Source organism: Harpia harpyja, chromosome 14, assembly GCF_026419915.1.
Source record: "Harpia harpyja isolate bHarHar1 chromosome 14, bHarHar1 primary haplotype, whole genome shotgun sequence".
NCBI lineage: Eukaryota > Metazoa > Chordata > Aves > Accipitriformes > Accipitridae > Harpia > Harpia harpyja.
The window spans coordinates 23,051,578-23,068,288 of NC_068953.1; the positions used below are offsets into that span (position 1 = coordinate 23,051,578).

General features: G+C 40.9%; 1 protein-coding gene across 8 annotated transcripts in view; it reads left to right on the top strand.

The window, feature by feature from the left end:
* Window positions 1-16,711, top strand: part of AKAP13 (A-kinase anchoring protein 13) — a 229,029-nt gene that overhangs the window by 68,286 nt on the left and 144,032 nt on the right. The gene's annotated exons all lie outside the window — the stretch shown is intronic.

Consider the following 16,711-nt stretch of genomic DNA (forward strand, 5'->3'; position numbering starts at 1 on the left):
AGGCTTGTAACCATTTACTTTCCATACTGCCTTGCCACGTTCAGAGCAGGGTTAGCTGATGAAGCCTTCCTGTGCTTATGGTTGTACCCACAGACCTCACTAACAAGGGTAGAGGTGGATGCAACGATGGAAAATTTGAAGGGAAAACTGCTTGCAAATATGGCTTTTAAGGGGAAGGAAGGACAAATGATGAGGGTTGGTGATAGACCTGTATCTTAGAAAGTGTTGTGTGTTATAGATAATGGATCATATCGACCTTTAATGCTATGGAAGCTTTTAAATTTTGCCTACTTTTAATTACTAGCTGGAAGTTTGTATTGGAATTTATTCTCTACTTACTGTACTAAGTCTTGTGTTTGAAGCAAGATTAAAACACTGCGTAGTGTGACCTGACTTTGGGAGAATGACTTTCCTGGAGTACACCACCATATTCTGTATTTTGAAACTAAGTGTTGCCTGAATTTTGTTAAATCACAAGTCTACTGAATGCACCTTGACTTTGAAGAAACTTAATTTAAATTTAGGACACATTAAAAGAGAATGAAACTTCTGTGCGAATATATGATGTAGATGCTACAGTAGAAACACATGAACGGTAGAAAGCAGGATGAAATTATCCTGTCTTTTGAACAGTGTATGACTTAACTAATCTTGAGGCTTTGTTTTCCTAGTCTTATCTTCTGACTCAGTTTATTTTCCCACCATTTTGTGTGGGTTTGTATTTAATATGTAATGCTGGAGTGGTATACTTAAAAGTCCTCATCCCCACGTGATAGTGAGGAGGACTGGGCTGAGGTCATATGTAGCCCAGTGTAAAATAATGATTATGTGGTACTCAGTGTTTCTTTGCAATGCAAATAAGTTGATGACAGCTATTAATATATCAGTGACTCCCTTTTCTCTCTTCCTCCTCCTCTCCTGGCCAGGTGTATAAGCAATCAGCTGCCTTTCAAAACAGACAAATTTTGGTAGCTTAAGGAAGAGGGGGGGGGGGGGGTGTATGCAAAAAGAGAAACTCAAGGACCTTGAAAATTCTGTATTTAATCTTCCTGTTTGCTTTGTACATTTTAAGATCAGTTTTGTTTTCCCCGTGTTGTTAATTGACAGCTCATCTCATCTGAGAGTGGTTAGGTGTGAGCAGATCATAAAGAAAGATGTATCTTCCTGGTATTTTTATTCTTCAAAAGGCAGACACAACAGTCTTGTGGCCTGGCCATTGGTAAGTGAATGCCAAACCTCACCAGGTTCCTTCTTCAAAGTGATATCAACTTCGTTTTCTGCATACATGCTTGTTGAGCTCGTTTTTAAATAACTGAGAACAGTATCCTGTGAATTTCTCCATAAGGAATTTCATCTCTGTGAAGTAAACGACTGGAAATAACAGGCAATACAGACATGTCAGGGGATCTCCCTACATTTGTCTACTCTCAGGAAAAATGGCTTCCCCCAAATTTCACCCTTTTGTTCTTGATACCTTTGCATTGGATCCTTTACGCCCTTCTTCTTTTAAGCCAATAGTTTAGATTCAAGATTACTTAATTTTGTTTATTAATTTTTTTAAATCTTGCATGAGTTTCATCCTGAAAGCTCCATTGGTAGTTGTTTTTATCATAATTAGCATTACTGAGCTCCTTTTAGGAGGAGAAAGTAAAAAATCATGTCTCCAGTTCAGTTCCTGGAAGCCGATTAGAGAGCTAAAGCACATTTTATCCCCTCTGATAATTACTGGGTTGCCCAGATTAATACCTTACCATTATGAAAAGTGTTTTGGGAACCTGAGATGTCTGGTGTACTTGGGACCAAAGTTTTGTGGGTGATGGAAAAGATGGTACTTCCACATACACACTAAAAGAGAGATAAAGATTCTTGCATTATTCAAGTCAGTGTACATAAATAGAGAGAAGACCATCTGCTGCATCCTTCTTGATACCTTCTTTTGGCTGATTAGACTTTTATTTGCCTCTTCTGTAAAAATCAGCTGTCCTGCCTCTGCAGAGCTTGTGGCCACTGGGAGGTCCTACAGCCTGTAATGATGAGACTACTGGTCTTTGTAAGTGTAAAGACAAAGAGATAAGGTGGAAAACACATCCTGTAATAATAATGAGTGTCGTGTTTTTGTGATTAAAGAAGTCTGTCCCATTTAAGTGTTGCCTGATTGTTCACTGGTTAATGAGATTGCCAGGAACCGTAGCTAAGCATTATATTGCTGCAGGTTTGGGCTGGGACAAGAGCTCAGCCTTACCTCTGCAAACAGATGGCCCCTGGCTCGTTCAGTTGGTCCCCCCAGGAGCATTGTATCTCACACCCAGAGCTGTTCGTTACCTGCCCTTAATGCTGTTTAATGAGCTGTCCTGGCCCTGGAGCTTGGTGCTGCTCACAGCAGTGCAGTCATGGGGCAGAGGAGCTCATGCCAGGAGAGATAGGGCAGCGAAGCGTTCCTCAATATAGCACGGGGAATGTTCACCATGGTGCAATACCATTAATGCTGGTGCGTAAATAGGCTGTAGGTCAAGCAGCTATCCCATCTGTACCACCATCAACATGTAATTGCCTTATAAAAGGCAGTGGCAGTGTTACTTTGTAGCCGGTGGTGGGAATTTGAAATGTTCAAACCCACTTCCTCCTTCCTCAGGTATCTCGATGGGGTACTAACAGGAGCTGCTGTCTTGCTGCCAGCAGTGATGTTCTGAAGAAGTGGAGTAGTAGAGTGGACAATTTATTGACAAGGTCTTCTGTGGTTCACATAACTGTGATGATGGTTTGAGTTCTCCATATTACAGCAGTGGTCTTAAAGTTTGTGATACAAGCTTGACTTTAAGGCAGATGTGGTCTCCAGAGCCATAATCAGCATAGCGTGGGGAGGGTTTTAACAGAGAATGAGCTTTATCTCCCAGCTTTTTCACTAGCATGGGTCACAGTTACAAAAAGCAACTGTCACTTGGCTGGATTCATTGTATCTGATTTCTGTTGCTGCTGTTCTCATGGGTTGTATTCTTCCCAGTGTGCGATTACATGGATCGTGCTTTACATAGTCTTTGGTGGAGCTGTGGATATTCTGTGGAAAAGGGGCTCTGTACTACAAGGTCCTTAAGACACATTGATTTCTTCAGGTGCATTTTACTGCAGGATGCACAAAAAAAGTCTGTGTGGCTGGACAGTCCTTTGGTGGCCTGCCTCAGACTGTAGTCAGGGACATCTCTATTAATATACAGATACTGGATTAAATCCAAAACTGGCTTTACCCGCATCCTTCTTGTATTTCAGTGCTGTCCCATCGATATGGGCACTCTTATTGGGCACAGCATAGTGGATGAAGGACAGTGTTTCAAACCTTACTTCTTTCTGATCTGCCTGGGGCTTTGTGCTGGGGAAGCCCAGGGTCTCAAAGCTGAAGGACCAAATTGTTCCGTTTGCTGCCAGGGCTGGGGTGGAATGGGAGCGTTGCAGAAGTCTGGTTCATGGGAGGTGGGAAGTCAGGAGATTCAGTTTTGTTTGGTTTTGTTAAATACTTGCAATGAACTCACTGATCATCACTTATTTATAAAAGTTGTATCTCTCTACCAACAAAAGTCAAAATTTCAACTTCAGTATTGTAAGGTACTTCCTAGTCATTGTCAATGTGTTATTGGAATATCCAGATCATCAAGGAGTACGCAGATAGGGGAAAAAAAGGGTTAACAATGCTCTAAATAATGGATGTTTATTATTAAGTGACTTTTTTATTGTGATTCATTAAGTTCTCTGTTTATAAATTAAATAATTTAAATTAGTCACTTAGCTTAAACTCAACTGTTGGTAACATCCAGGCAAAAGAAAGAAAATGGGAAAGAGCTTTGTAAAGGTGAAGTGTTAATCTTTTTATAGATGTTATCATTAATTGAGAGGCCAGCAGAGTATTCATGTGCTGGTTTTGGCTGGGATAGAGTTAATTTTCTTCATACTAGCTAGCATGGGGCTAAGTTTTGGATTTGTGCTGGAAACAGTGTTGATAACACAGAGATGTTTTCCTTACTGCTGAGCAGTGCTCACACAGAGCCAAGGTCTTTTCTGCTTCTCACCCCACCCCACCAGTGAGGAGACTGGGGGGGGCACAAGAATTTGGGAGGGGACATAGCTGGGACAGCTGACCCCAACTGACCCAAGGGATATTCCAGACCATATGACATCATGCTCAGCAATAAAACTAGGGGGAAGGTTGGCCAGGGGACTGCTGCTCAGGGACTGGCTGGGCATGGTGATGGTTGGTGGTGAGAAATTGTTTTCATTTGTATCACTTGTCTTTCTTTGGGTTTTATTTCTCTTTCTTTGTTATTTTCCTTTTCATTACAATTTTTTATTATTGTTAAATTACTAAACTGTTCTTGTCTCAACCCATGAGTTTGCTCACTTTACCCTTCCAATTCTCTTCCTCCCGTGGTGGGTGGGGAGTGAGCGAGCGGCTGTGTGGTGCTTAGTTGCTGGCTGGGCTTAAACCATGACAATTCAGCAAGAGATTTAATTACAAAAGGATCAAGGATCACAAGCTGTATCCTTATTTCTAACCAAACTTTAATAAATATAGAGTGCACGTGCGTGAATTATCAAGGTTGAGCCTTCAGCTGCATAGAATGTCCTGAAAGATCTTACTTCAAAAGTGACCTGCATAGCATCTGATTTCAGCCTCTGCTAGCTATAGGATCTTTGTAATGTTATTGATCGTTCTTCTAACCCAGTCGCATCTCCTGCCACTCTGAAATCAATGTTGGATTTTTTTTTTTTTTTTTTTTTTTTTAGAACAACAACCTGAGACCAGCATTGGGTATGAATGTGTTGGGACAGGACTGGGGTGACATGGTGACATGCAGGGGACAAGTTGGGAAGCATTAAGCGTCATCTCTTGATTACTACCAAGGCTACAACCTTGGATCTGCCTTTAAGACGGGAATGTTTCTTCATGGTGATAATGATCAGTGGGTGTGAAATGGAAAAGATTAGCAGCTGGAGAAGGATGATGTATTGCTGCAAACTTTTTTCCTTTTTCCTTTTTGATTAAGAGGAACAAACTTGTTTTAAATCACAGCGCTCCTCCTCTGCATGGTTTGTCTAAGGTGTGCCCATGTTATTTGGAGTGACAAACCCAAATGTGTCATAACTGCTGATTGCATGGGAGGGCAAACACTTAATTGATAAAAATGCTCCCGTTGACTTTGGTCTTTAATCAGGTCTGTGGATGGAGTCTCTTGTATAAACTGCCACTTACGAGCTGTGTAACCTGCAGAGTTTCTCAAGGAGAGTTTTGATAGAGACGAGAGCTCCCACTTCCAAGCCGAAATGTCATGCAACTTAATGAAGTATGAACTTCAAAAGCCTCAGAAAGAATGCATTGACTCTCCTAATATAACCTGGGTTTTGGGTGCAGTAGGTTCTCTCTTCTTTTAATGAATGAACTACTACTGTAGATTTCCCAGTGTGTCCTGCTTTAATCTAAAATGGGAAGAAAAGGATAATGCTGGTAATATTTTTCTCCCGCTTGCATATTTCACACCAATTGATGCCCTACTGAAGTGCACTGTGTATTCCTGAGAAAAACAATTGTGATAACCTCTGATGTTCATGTTTTAAGAAAAAAACCTCTTTTGAATAAATATTAAAGGAGTAAAGAAAAAAGTTCACAGTATGGAGAGCTTGAGGCTTGTGGCAGCAGTGTGTGTCCCAAGTGCTGTACTTCCCCATGTCTGTGAGTGCAGCAAGGTGTTGTGCAGGCATGCCTGCCTGGCAGCCAGCTTGTTACCATGGCTGAAACCATCTCAGGTGTGACTTGTGCACTATTGTGTTCTAGATAATTAATGATCTTCAGAAGTCTCTACCAAAGGGACAAAAGGACAAAATGAAATACCTTTATAAACCTACAGTAAAATGTTGTCATAAGGTTGGCAGCTGTGCTTTAGTTACTCTTCTACTAACGCTGAATTTGTTTGCTTAGTGGCATGTATGGTGACAAAGGCCACTGGGATGCCTGAATATCTGAGATCAGTCCAGCAGAAAAAGTATAACATACCTCGCATGCTTTTGATGTGTGAATTTCTCATGAAAATCACTATACAGAAGCCCTGTCTTACTTTCTCTCAAGGTCCTTAGGCAAGAGGAGAATCAGCCTTGATGTTTAGTTCAGCTCTGTGGTGAGAGGATCTGATAAACGTCTTGTCTTTTATTTGTTGGGTATTTGATTTCTTCCTAATGACAGACTAGTTTTCTGCCCTGCCTTCAAAATGTCTTTGAATTATGAATGAGTAGAAGGCCTCTGAGAACCTTTTACAAATAAAATATTTGCTTGTGTTACTTGTGGAAGAACCTGCTTCTTGGTTGGTTTTAAGAAAGTCAGTTGGGGCGCCTGAATAAACTGATTTTTTCACAGGAGCACATTGCAACTTGTCTGGTTCTGCTTTTATTCTGCAGGCAAAATAGTTTCCTTGCTAAATGGTGCTTGACCTCATCTTTTAAGTTTTTGTCACTTAAGTCCTTGATCCAGATTCTTTTCATCCTCCACTTCCCAAATTCTGGTCTACATCACACAAGAAGCCATCCCTTCTGTTGAAATGGGTGCCTGGCAGCTGCCACCTGAGCTCTGCACCATCCTCTGGCAAGCTACCTGCTGATTCTCAGTTCCTGGGTACCTAAGTGAAGACTTTGGGTTGCACAGTTTGGTTTTCGTGAGGCTGTTTGCTTGGCTTGCTCCTCTTAAGTGAGGTGTTTGCTAGCTCGTGAGACCTGTGCCATGTTAGTGTAGGACTCCTTGTGAAGTGGTCACTTCTGTGCATTTACTGAAAGCAGCTTTGGCTGGAGAAGTCAGAAGAGGCCACCTGCCCATCAGCATCACCTTCCTCCGGGACAAGCCATTGATTAAACTGCAGTTCAGTGGCCCTTTCTCAACCCTTCTTCCATGTTATCTGAAACTAAAAATGCTGGTGATTTGGGTTCAAAGCCCTCCTCACATAATTATCTATTTGATCTTTTCTTCTGTGATCCTGTTTTGTGAGTATGAATGTGCTGGTAAACAGTAAATGGTCTAGCTTAGTCTGGAGCACTTGTCTGAAATTCTGCCCTTAACTCACCACCCCTTTGCAGCATTACATGTGAACTTTAAATAATATGAATTCCAGGAGAAAGATGCTGGAGCTGGTATGGGGTAGAGGGGTGGGAAAGCAGGGAGACAAAGATCTTCTCTTTTGGGGACCTATTAGATTGCTTCAGCCCGTTTTCTGAAACTGCAAAAGGAATGCTTGTATTGTCACACTAAGGGTTTTATTAAAACTAGGTGAAGTGATGTGTATGTCTTGGGCTCTGAATTTAGGTTTCTTTATTTCTTGTGGTAGCTGATGGGCTGGTTAATATCTGGAAGGACATTAAGAGATTGTGTCCCATCCTCAGTGCTGGCTGACAGTGTTGCCTCCCCTCCTCTCAGGAGGAATGAGCAACAGAGATCAGGACTTGGTGTTTAAGAGGATGAAAATACTCTTCAACTACTCTTCCTCTGCGAATGTTATTTATAGAGAGAGTTCATAAATAGTCTTATGTTAGCTTTAGAATGACCAAACAAATTTCCCATCTCATCAGGATACATGTCCTTGCTTTATTTTCTGTAACAAAGTGCTGACAGTCATTTTGTTAGACTAGAGGCAGTTCTGACAGCAAAGCTGATGTGAGAGTAGTGGTTATGAAGATGTTGATTTGATGAAGGTATGATGTTTTCAAATAACCTCTCAAATCTCCTGCATTCTATCTGCAGTGCCTCCTGTCTGCTTCTGAAGGTTGTGCTGCATGCGGTGTCTCTGCAAATGCTCGTCCTCTGCCTTGCTCAGTAAAGCAATTCCATATTGTGCTGAAGTGGAAAATAAAATAAACTGTGATTAATTGTTCTGTGCAAAGATCGATGCTGTGCACTGCCATCAAGTGGCAGTTCTGTTGCAGGACACGTTTTCAGTGCTGCTTTCTGCTGGGCTGCCTGCGTTTGTATCTTTGTTTCAAAGTGTTTATTCTAAGCATTGCAAAAGTTTCATCTTTCTAGTAGCTGTGGTTGCGGGGGCTACTTCTTCAGTAAGATAATAGTTATAATGATTTCTATTCTTTACTGGCAAAAAATATTACTTTAAAAAGGGCTTCAATAATTATAGTAGCTCTAAGTACTGTAGTTGTGAAATATTTAAAGACTGGTGAGGATATTTTGCAGCTGGCAGGAAAATGAGCACTCTGAAACACACTCTGAGCTCTGTCTCTTTGAGGGTTTTGCTGTACTGTAGAGGAGGCTGAAGTACTAGGAAAACACCATCCTTCTGCTCTCTTATGCCTTTGGATGTTAGTGTTCAAACCTGATTTTTTTTTTTCCTTTAAGACATATCAAGGCTATTTGTGAAAATACTCTAGTGAAAGGAGATTGTTTCAAATAATGTGTCATCATATGTACTTTATCTTCCAAGAATTGTGACTCTCCACCTCTCTAGTGCCAAGAGAATAGCTAAATTTCTGTTAGTCACTGAATACATTCAGACTGCCTGCTATTTCTCCCAAGCACTACAGTTTTATTGTTATTGCTATGTGAGTAATTAGCAGGAAATACTATCAATCACTCAAGCAGCTGGTAATAAAATTCTCTGGTTCAGTTCTCTAACAGTGTAGTGAAGAACAGAAGAAAGAGGCTTTAGGATGAGGCCGGAGCAAGACATTCCTATCAATTTGGGTGTGTTTATAGGAATTGACTGTAGTAGTTTCCACAATTTCTGAAAAAACCCTCTAATAGTAAGATCAGTACTTGTGGAAACTGGATGATACTGGAGGGGATATTCTGCTATAGAGAAATTTCCCCTGTCTTTCATCTTGTCTTCGTGTTCATGTGGTGGCATTACATGGAGACATGCATAGTTTAGAGGGCAACCCCCAATGTATTGTTGCTTGTGTACCTCCATACCTCCTCCTTCTCTGTACCAGAGCTGTATTGGGCTTGCAGTAGAAGGGATTTGGGATTACTGTCCATAATTGCTTATTCAGGCAGTATAGGCCATGGTGACTGAGGACAGCAAGCATGCAATGTTTTAAATGAATGGTCTGGCTAATACTAAACTGCCCAAATAAATGAAAAATTAAATAAATATTTTCTTCACTATACTGTCAATTTCACCCAAACAATAAAATTGTCATAGCAGTTCTTCCCCTAGGTGTTTGCATATAACACAAACAGTTGAATGGTACTTTTCTTATCCTTTCTGTTTTTCTTTTTAACTTTGATTTTTGCCATTTTGCTGTTAATTTTATCATGTCTTCCTGTATGCTAAAAATTGTTAGAAACGACCTTGGCTGTTCAGTTTTGTGAAGGCTGTCTGCATAGCACAGAAGGCACCAAGCAGGTGGACTAGGCATTCTCTGAACAAGTGTTGGTAACGTAAGTGCTGCAGAGCATGTGGAGCCCTGTGCTAAGGCAGTGATACAGCTAAATTGGCTATTAACAGCCCAATCTAATAACTTGCCTGACTCTGTGTAGCAAAGTGGTATGTCATGAAGATGTACCCATAAAGATAAATCATGTGTCTCTTTCAGCACTAACGAGATCCTGTTACTTTGATGGATTTTCTGTTGGCAGTCTGTAGACATCTCCTTCAAGCTGCCTGGATTAATATGTATGTAATACTTATAATAGCATCTTGGCACTCAATAAAGATTCATCTCTGAGCTGATTGATTTGGAGACCGACAGAGATGTGATCTGTCGAAGGATGTGGGCTACTAATAATGGATTTCTTCAAGTGTACCCATTTCTGCAGGAGATGGTGTTGCTCACCCTGGTTCAGAGTAGGAAATCCACCCTTTCCTCTCCTCAAACTATTTATCTCTGCAAAGAAACCCTGCTGCAGGATTAGACACCTGGACTGGCTTGGGATGTGGTGTGGCTGTGAGACTGCATTAATAAATCAGCTGTAACAATGCTGGCTCTGCAGACAGGCGAATCGAGGGAGTCCATGCTGTGTTTTTAGCACAGGTCGCACTCAGGATGGATCTGTGGAAGCCAGCTTGTGCCTGGAGGCAACAGTTCAGGGCTATTTATCCATGTTTTCCCACATGTTCCTTTTACCCAAAGAGTCTTAAATAATTGGTCTTTTGATTCTGCACCCCTACTTTGCCCTGCATCAACTTTTTATCCATCAGTGTGCTAAGCTAATCTTATTTTTGGACCAAATTCTTTCTCACCTTTGGGGCAAGAAAGTGGTGGAGAGAAGAAAGTTATTTTGCATATGTGTCAGTGTTCCAGTCATGGCTTTGTGGTTAGCATTGGAAGAAGAGATCACTTGGCTCAGTGCAGCATTAATGAAACATAGAAGGTATCACCTCAAGTTGCTATGTGGGCTGGCAGAAAAACATGTACCATCGTTCTGCTCTTTTGGTGGCCTGTGGGCAAGAAGTTACAGTCTGCAGTTGTATTTTCCTAAGGGTAAGAGACTGCTTTGCAAAATCTGTCTTTCTCATCACAGAGGGACTCAGTATCTGTGCTGTTAACCTGAAACCTTTTGCCTGCAGAAATAATAGCACTGCTGTTAATTTAAAAGGGAAATAAAGTTAGGTTTGGAGATTGATTTTTTTTTTTTATTATTATTATTATTATTATTACTTTTTTTAAACCATTGGTGTAGTTCCTGTTGTCTTCTTTCATATTTTTTAAAATTTATTTTAAGAGAACAAAAAACATCTCTGCTTCATGCACCTTTAAGATCAAGGAGTTTGAAGTCATTGACTATGAAAAAAGACCCAAATCTACCCCAAACTTGGCAGCTTGCCATTCTATTTATTTCTGGAGTCTCTCCCTGGAAGTTTTATATGCAGGAGGTTGCAACACTCCAGCTGAACGACATCTGTCTTTCTCCATGCTCCTGACCCAGGTCATTGCCTTTATCAAGGGGGATATCTCCAGGTGAGGAGGGATTTCTAGAGCTGCTCATGTTCAGACATATTTCACAGCCCTACCTTTGTTTCTGGGGACTGGAGTTCTGCAGGATAAACTGCATTTGACATGATTTTTCTCCTAAATGCTCCTCTGAGTCAATATGTACTGGTGAAATTCTGGAGAAAAGGAGGCTGAGGGGAGACCATATCGCTCTCTACAACTACCTGAAAGGGGGTTGTGGTGAGGTGGGTGCTGGTCTCTTCTGTCAGGTGGCTGGAGATAGGATGAGAGGAAATGGCCTCAAGTTGTGGCAGGGGAGGTTTAGATTGGATATTAGGAAAAATTTCTTTACTGAGAGGGTTGTGTCAGGTATTGGAACAGGCTGCCCAGGGAAGTGGTTGAGTGACCATCCCTGGAGGTATTCAAAAAGTGTGTAGACAAGGCACTCCAGGACATGGTTTAGTGGGCATGGATGATGGTTGGACTCTATCTTGGAGGTCTTTTCCAACCTAAATGATTCTATGATTCTATGAAATTAAGGATGTCTGTAATGACTGCTGTTATCTAGCTGTAACAGATAGCTCTGACCTCCTCCCATGGTCTGTTCCTTTTATATATGTGTGCTGGGAGCTTGCCAGGTAAACGGCCACATCTGCAAAAGGAGATGGATGTTTCAAGCTGTGGTGTTGCAGCATGTGGGAGTGAAGTACGAGCAGGCAACTTAGAAGCCCTAATAATGTTCCCATGAGAGAAAATGCTCTCAAGATTAAGTGAGGTCCACTGACAAACTCACCCCATGCTACGGCAGAGAGGGAGGGGACTCAGCTGAATGTTTTGAAGGTAGGACCCATCCCTGCATTCCACCCCTCAGGGCTGAGCTGCTCATCTGCTTCTGTTAACCTGGGAATAGCAGCCTGGAAGTGTTTGCTGGACGTAGGTTATTTTCTTGCTGTGGAAGAGTATCCCTTGGTTTTATGAGCCAGCAGTGATAGTGCTTGGTGCCTGTGTCGCAGCTGACTGGCTGGAGCACTTAGTGAGACCTGGAAAAACTGGAATCCAAGCCTTTCTCAATTGAATGGGTTATTCCAGGAGATGAGAGCACTGTCGTGTTTGCTCTAAAAATAGTTGCCCAAACCCCCATCTCCTTTTGCAGTCAGGAGCCCGTGCAGCTGTGCCTGGTTTTGTTCTGCATGGAGATGTCTGTGTGTCCGTGTGCTGCGAGTGTCCTTTCCAGATGTGGTTCTCCAGGGGGTTAAGCATATGTTTACACCAACCTGAAGTAACCTTAGATGGGAGGGATCTTCCAAGGTACTCAGCCGAGATGGGGACACTGTCTGGGAGCAAAAGTTTAGCTGTTGATCTTGTTGTGTACTGGCAGAGGTAGATGGTAATGGATCATTGAGCATCTAAACAATTACATTTTACTTTTTTTTCTTGCAGGGTGATTTCTGCTCCATTTTCTAAAGCTGCATTGCAGTTGCCTTTTCCATCCTCCAACTGCAGTATTCTGCAATTCTCAATTTGAGGTGGAATTGTCTCAACTTTCCCTTTGATTTTGTCTAACTTAATTATTGTTGGTCTTGTACACTTTCCAAAGAAAACGTCATATGATTGAAAAGCCAGCTTTTCCTTTAAAAGCCATTTGGATGAAAAATACTCAGTGTGTTTGAACCACGATTCCCACTTCATTGATGGGGAAACTCAAAGCACAGGGATGTGAAAGGACTCGCCTTCTGCTGTAATTACAGCCCAATCCTGTCTACTCTGGTGTCAAGCAGTAGCTGGGGTAACAGCAAGTCCAACTGCATATAAAAACTAATAAATAAAGGTACCAATGAGCCTGAATTCCTTGAAGGAGGAGGAAGAAACCAGAACTGTGATTTTGTGCTGTCCTCCTGGGTACAGTGCAGCTCTTGTGGGAGCTATTAGAGCTTCCCAAGGAGGGGGGAGGGAAGTGTTTCAAAAGCATATTTCTCCTTTTGTGTCCCAACATAATGCAATAAGCAATGACCCAACAAGCATTCATGTTATGAATAGCGGAAACAAAACAAAACTTGTTACAGTGGCAGGTTATGTTTACTCATCTAATCCAGCCTCTTTAATAAAGCATCATAATGCCAACATCTACAACAGCTCTTAGAAGGAAGTATACTGGGAGGGATGTTGCTTTCCTTGCATGTGAATCTCTAACCCATGTAACCCATGGACGTTCCATTCAGTAGGATTGCACTAGTTAGGCTTTTCCTGCATGAAAAAACAGCTAGAGGTGGAAAAGCAGCAATTCTGCTTTTCTGTGTAGAACAAATTCACAATTACTGGTTGTTAGTGTTTTCTCATTAAAAGCAGAATGCTAAAGTAATGCTTGAGTGCTCCAGTATTGCTATCTAACACATGCTTCATTTTCATAAGTATTTTTAGACTGTGTGTGTGTGGGGAGTTCAGAGTGGGTGGTTAGTGCATTAGATAATGTACTTCAAAATGCCCACTATGAACCATGGGGGGAAAACCAGCTTAGAAGTCACATGCTTCAGCTATAAAATTACAGTTTGCCTTCTTTTTTTAAAAAAATAACAACTTTAAAATTTGTTAGCCAGCATTCTAAGATGATAAGAATAGTTTTCCCTTCATAGTCCATTGCAGAGCGATGTACCTGTTGCTGGTAGAACTGATATCTCTCAGGGAAAATTCCCCCCTGCCAGCTAAACTCATGTTTCTCATCCTGAGGTCTTGAATTCTGCATTTGCTGGGGCTGTCCTCGTGGTCCCAAATGGTATCAATTCCCCAGAACCAGACAGATTTCCAGAGCTTGAAGTGGAAGAGAAAGATGTCTTTACATGCTTAAACCAATTATTTCTTTTTGGAAGGTGGATAGTATTTTGAGCTAATAACATAAGAGATCTTAATTCTTTTGAGCTTAAAGATTTTGTTTGCTTCATTGTCACTTCCAAATATTGCTGAGGTCATCTATTTAAAAGAAAAAAAAAAAGCCTTTGAAGGTAAATAGTTTGTTTTAACAGACACAGAAACCAAGCCTGAGAAAGAAGAAATGATTACTCAGAGTTGCTCGTACTTTGCCTACACACAATCCACATGCCTTTAACTGCAGCATTGGAAAAACAAATACCTGAAAAGGTGGAGTTGTCCTAATGCCAGCAAAATATGCTAACAAACAGGTGCGTTGTCTATCTAGTTTTGTTTTTTAGACCCACTAACAGTATTTGGGCCTTTTTAGAGATAATTGCATTTCAGCTGCCTTAACTAAGCCAAAGGTTCAGAGAGGTGCCACTCTAAAAATCTCGTTCTGAATTGTTTTATAGTAGTCCAAGGTCAGGCTTGGCTTTTCCAGTGCACCCATCCCTTGGTGAGGCAGACCTGCTTTCTCCCTTCAGTTTGAGGAAGGGAATATATTTAGAGAAAAGAGCCACATCCACCTTCTTTACATCCCATTACAGCTATCTGAAACCAGAGATTCTCAGATCTGAACAAGGGAGAGGGTGACCTCTTTCATGAATGGACCAAAATGGAATGTTTTCATTTCCAGTGGGCTTTAAGCCAAGTAAATATTAGTCAATCCAAACTAGTTTTGAAATTAAATTATTCTTATTTGTTGGAGCATTCCAGGGAATGGCTTTGATCTGTCTGTACTTTCACCAAAGGGATATTGGCAGGCTGGTCTCCCATTTCTAGCCATTTGGGATGAAAGAAGGGTTATAATAACCACCTTGTGTGGCAGTGATACTGAACAGATGACATCTTTTGGACAATATTAAATGAATAAAGGTAAACATACTTCAATTAAAAAGTTTTTGGAGGCTGAATGCAATAGGGCTGTTGGAAAGTCTTCTATGTGGGTTGGAGGAATTTGGCTGCATTTGTAACTGATTTTCTTTAACTCCAAAAATGTTGGAAAGAGAGAGGGTTGTTCTGTGCATTATTTCCTTTTCAAATAAATATGTTGTTTGAATATAACTTTTTTAAATCAACTTAAAATTGGCAGTGGACAACAAAATTGTTAATAACTGGGAAGTAGAGGAGTGTTGAAGGAGGACGGTCGTTCTTATTTAGTGCTTTGCTCTTTTATTTCTGGGATCTCAGATCACATCACGCACAGTGAGCTGTACCAGGCACAGTACAGCTAAGAGGTAGCTCAGATGACACTTGTAAGTAAACTGAAGTACGCAGCAACTAAGTGGCACATTATTGGTCTTGCTGAACATATTTGGAGACAACTTAAAATTTCAAGTAAACAGAAAAGAAGATGCTCAGTTATCATAATAAGGATATTGGGCATTCCTCTTCAGTCTTTTGCTGGAGGGTCCTCCGGAAGAGGAGGAGGAGGGAGCAGGGTGGTAGAGACCATCCCACCATAAAGTGCTACTTAGACACAGCTGAAGAGTCTTTTAAATTGATATCAGCTGATGATAATTTGTGCTCCCCTTAGACTTAAACAATAACTGAAATAAACTGAATTAGAATATAAAGAGTGGAATAATTTGGTTGGAAAGGACTGCTGGAGGCCATCTGGTCTGACCACCCTACAAAGCAGGGCCACCTTCAAAATTAGGTCAGGTATCTGTATAAGAAATTCAGCCATCTTTTTTTAAGTCTCAGCTTAGATGGATTTCAGGTTATGTGGAACTTATGGTGTTGAGGTTTCTTACATGTATTTGCAAGGTTTTTATCAATAACAAAATATACAAATTAGCTTTTGCAATAACGCTGCAAATTAAATTGCTTTTCCTTGAAAAGTGAGTAGTTCACATGGATAGATAGGTGTCTTCTCATGCGCACTCTGTGCGGGTTTGCTTTCCTTTCACAGGAATTGGACTAGCTGTACTTGATTTCTGAGTTAAATAAAAGAAAAATCTCCTTTAACAGATACCACTTTAAACAGTCAACCCTGTTGATGAGTGTCCTGAAATGTCACCTGCATTTTAAGTCTATTTAAGTGTTTTGTATGTTCATGCCTTAAGGGAGGAACAGTTTGAACAAAGGCAGATATAAAAACTGAAGCACGAAGGGATTGTAGGTTGAAACTTCAGCTTTTGTTTTTTTGAACATCCGCTCAAAACTGGATCCATTTGCTTGAAATGGAATATTTAGTTTTCAACTCAGCATGTGTGCTGGTCATGCTTGAATTTAAAGCTTGATTTATTTCTTTTTGCACCTGTTTTTGTTTCAACACTGACTATATATAATATATACTTTTGCTGCATGGTTCCTTTCCCCCCAGCTGGAAGTCTGGTCTGATATTATCACTTGAGACCTTCCTAAAATGTACGTTTGTAACTCTGCAACCTCTGGAAATGCAAACTAGACCCGCTGCTCCATTTATCTTTTTTGAATTCATGGTTTTCTTTCCTGTGTGTTGTAAAACTGACTCATATATTTGTTTTTAAGACCAGGGGCTGGTTGTGTACTGCACTGCAAAACCTTGTTTCTATCAAAACAAAGTGCAATCCTGCCCGTGGCAAGAGGTACCAGACAGGCCAGATCAGAGGGGGAGAACTGGACATGAACTTGGAGGAGGAAGCTGTGGTGGGGCGTAAAAGGAGCCTGAGATGAGAGAGAATGGGGAGATGTGAGACGGAGCGTGGGAAGCGATGCTAACGCAGCACAGGTGTATGGGAGAGCTTGGAAGTCTGGGATTTTTCTGCAATATATTTGACAAAGAGAAGGGATGAACTGAGTGATCTTAAGGAGACGGTTTTAAATGAAATGACATGCGTATTCTATTACATATGCAAATTAGAATTATATAATCTGCAATAATAATAATAATAATAATAATAATAATAATCTTTTC